The sequence below is a fragment of the Anneissia japonica genome, unplaced genomic scaffold (genome assembly GCF_011630105.1).
Source record: "Anneissia japonica isolate Jap-2015-1 unplaced genomic scaffold, ASM1163010v1 scaffold165_len1371125_cov188, whole genome shotgun sequence".
NCBI classification, from domain to species: domain Eukaryota; kingdom Metazoa; phylum Echinodermata; class Crinoidea; order Comatulida; family Comatulidae; genus Anneissia; species Anneissia japonica.
In genome coordinates this window covers 364,243-367,820 of record NW_022697648.1, presented here as the reverse complement: position 1 = coordinate 367,820, position 3,578 = coordinate 364,243, and positions in this window count along the sequence as shown.

The following is a 3,578-nucleotide window of genomic DNA, read 5'->3' as shown; positions in this document are numbered from 1 at the left end:
ATATATATGTATATATATACATATATATGCCTATATATATATATGTATATATATATATATATATAAATATACGTGTGTGTGCCATTACTTTTGAAATAAAAATACAACTTATTTATTGAATCTACATGCTCTTTTCAAGGGCAGGAGTACATAGCTATGACGTACAACTAAGCCTACGTGTATTCAGAAATCTGAAGGAAATCAGACCAAGATATGCTGACGGTAATTTATCTACAAAACTATTTGTCAGAAGCCATGTATTAATTTGACAGTATTTATCCCAACTGCCACAAACAATTAGTTTGAATTATTGTAGCCAATGAAATCGTATATATGACCTCTCGTATTAAGTAGGCTATATAATAAATGATTTCGTTGAGGGCCACTAAGATTACCGTGCTTTTTTCTCGATAACAGCCATAGTAGTTTATACACGTATGCGTCTTTACCAATTTTCTTCCCTTACAAATATTGCGTTATATACCATGGTTTAGTAAGTGAGTTAGATACATAACTTCACATAATAGTATGACATTTTGCTATATATGATCAAGTAGTGGGGCAACGGCGTCTCACTACTAATGACGTATATACTTTTTTTGGTCTAAATACCCTTCATCAATAATTACCCTTACTGAGAAAAGATAGTTTTGCTGTTAAACATGTTTAGATCAATCATTACGATGCGCGCAACATTGCTAAAATTACAAACATGCACAAGCATGTCAATTATTGATCAAATATTATTTTGATGTAAAATCAAATTACGTTAAAAACTGATAAATCAAAATATATGCTATTAAATTAGAAAGTATAAACGCAATCGTGTTTGACTATATTGGATTAGGCCTATATCATGTGTACAAGCTGGCTGACATTTTCCAGCCTATAGTAAATTCCACTGGGCTAGTTGTAATTGTTGGGGGCTATCAAGATAAGGTGAAATAAGGGGGGAGTAGCTTTTTTGGGAGGCTTGCATCCCCGAGGTCCCTGTCAATACGCAACTAAAGGGCAATGTGAGACGGCGACTAATCTTGTCCACATTTCATAATGTCCTCATACTGACATACGAAACTAACTTCTAATCCTATATATTTAAAAAATTGTAATAACGATAGAAAAAAAACAAAAAAATGTTCTATAAAAAATCAATGTATGTTTACGCACGCACACATGCAATAAGACTGGATCACAACTTCTTAGCGGATTGGGCAAGGCAATGTATTGATCTCTTGTATTTAAAGCCTCGGACATGAATGGCTTTGGCGGAAGCATCGGAAGAGCTTGAAGCGTATCAAGTCATATATCAAGTTCATTAAAACGATTCATATCAATCTAACATTACTAGTCAATAAATGCTTTGGTTGTATACAAGTAGCAGTGCATAAAAATAAAACACCATGTAGTAAATAGGTGGTCGTAAGTAGCAAAACTAAGTGGACAAACTTTAAATATTGATTGCTGGCGGATAATAGACCGTGGAGGATATAGTTCGGCTTTCTCATTTTGTATTTCAAACACGTCAACCAAGATTCAACCAAGATACTTTTGGTCGTGTTTTTTTATTTTTTATGTAGGCCTACTATTCAAATATATTCTACAATGTGAGGTGGAATGGAGGAATGTGGGAGTTACGGGAACTTACAATTATGAGAGTATACTCTTCGGAAAAGACTAGGGGATTGTCTTATCTCTCGGTGTACAGTCCAGTCACCACCAGAAGGACTCCACTGGACCCTCAGCCATGGTTGGGGCCGAGGTGAGAACATTTATAAAATATTGCACTTCTCTCTAGATGCCCTCAAATAACACCTGGTAATTGTTGAGCTGCTACCCCTCCACCTCAAATAGCAGACAAAACAGTAAAAGTTATTTTGGACAGTGAATTCATTATAACCTCAGACCCACCGTGGTGAACCTGATTTGAAAATATTTTTAAAATATAGCATCTGTAGAAGCCAATAAATAGCAGATGGCAATAATCAAAGCATCTACCCCTATCCACGCAGGGGCAGATACAGTTAGTTGAAGTTTACTAGAATTCTAGATATCATACCCACCTCAGCTGCAATATGGTTGTAGAGTGGCGTATCTATGGGTGTGCAGGAGAGCGGGAGATTTTCCCCGTTTCCTCCCAAATAACTCATGCTAAAATAGTTTAAAATAACCTCAAATCACCTTATTTTGCGAATTAGGGGTTTCCGCTGTCAAGGCGAGCGTCATAACCATTAAACCACAGAGACTTCGTGGTTGAACAGATTAAAATACCACCAGATACACTCCATTAAACAATAATTACGTATAGAAACAAATAGTTCCATATAATATAAATCAAGATAGCCGTTACCACTGTTAAATTATATAATAATTATCAAAGAAAGGTAAATACAGTGTTAGAAGATGTGTATAAGAGACAGGTATATGTGTAAGTATGTTATACTTATATACATATGAAATAATATCAGTCACAAAATATACTAAGAACAAACGAGTACTTTTGATTGGCCTTAATCAAGCACATAATTATTTATGTACTGTATGTTTATGACATTCTTTATGTATAGTATTTTTAATGTTAGAATGTGTTCAACCAATATTCAGAACTTATTGGTCACATGAAACATAACAAGAGTATGGCTGACCAATAAATATAGATGACTATAGATTTCATAGCTTGATACAGACTTAAAGTTGAAAATACTAGCTAGTTTTCAGTAAACTTAGACATAATATTTGATAAGTTGATAGCATCTGACTCCATTTTTGTACTGGCCTATATTTGCCTATTCATCTACCCTGTACCAACATTATTTTTGATATACAGTATATAATCATAATTTCCTATACGAGCACTATTATTATTGTTGTTATTGTTATTCTTCTTCTGCTTCTTCTTCTTCTTCTTCTTCTTCTTCTTCTTCTTCTTCTTATTATTATTATTTATCTATATATACCGTATATATGCAATATTTATATACTGTATTAACAGAAAAAGTAGATGATATGATAGACTAAATCATTTATATAAAACACGTGTTTTCATTACAGTCGTTGATATTTTAAATTATTATCATTTAATCATATCGTCTTCTTTTATTGATTTGTATATTTCAAAAACACACTTAAAATAAATATGCACATATACACTGTCAAATTTCACACTGTAAATTATATTTGAACCTAGACTGCAGATTTAACATGCGGTTCAATACGATAAACCAGGTTACGTGAAAAGAAAACTGAGAAGTGATCATAATCATAGACAGGGGGGATATAGAACAATAAATCATTTTTATTGGTCATCTATGTAGCATTGTGTTTCGTATAACTAATAAGCTTGGAATTTTGATTGATTGAACGTGTTAACAATTAAACAAAACAAAACAAAAAAACCCCACAATACATAATATTGTCGCGAATCCAAAAATACTATACATCAGGTTAATAATTCATTATAATTAATATCGAAAGTGAGAACATTTACTTAACTTTCTTTCGACTGAATAATTTTCGAATCAATCAATCAATCAATCAGTCAGTCAGTCAGTCAATCAATCAATCAATCAATCAATCAATCA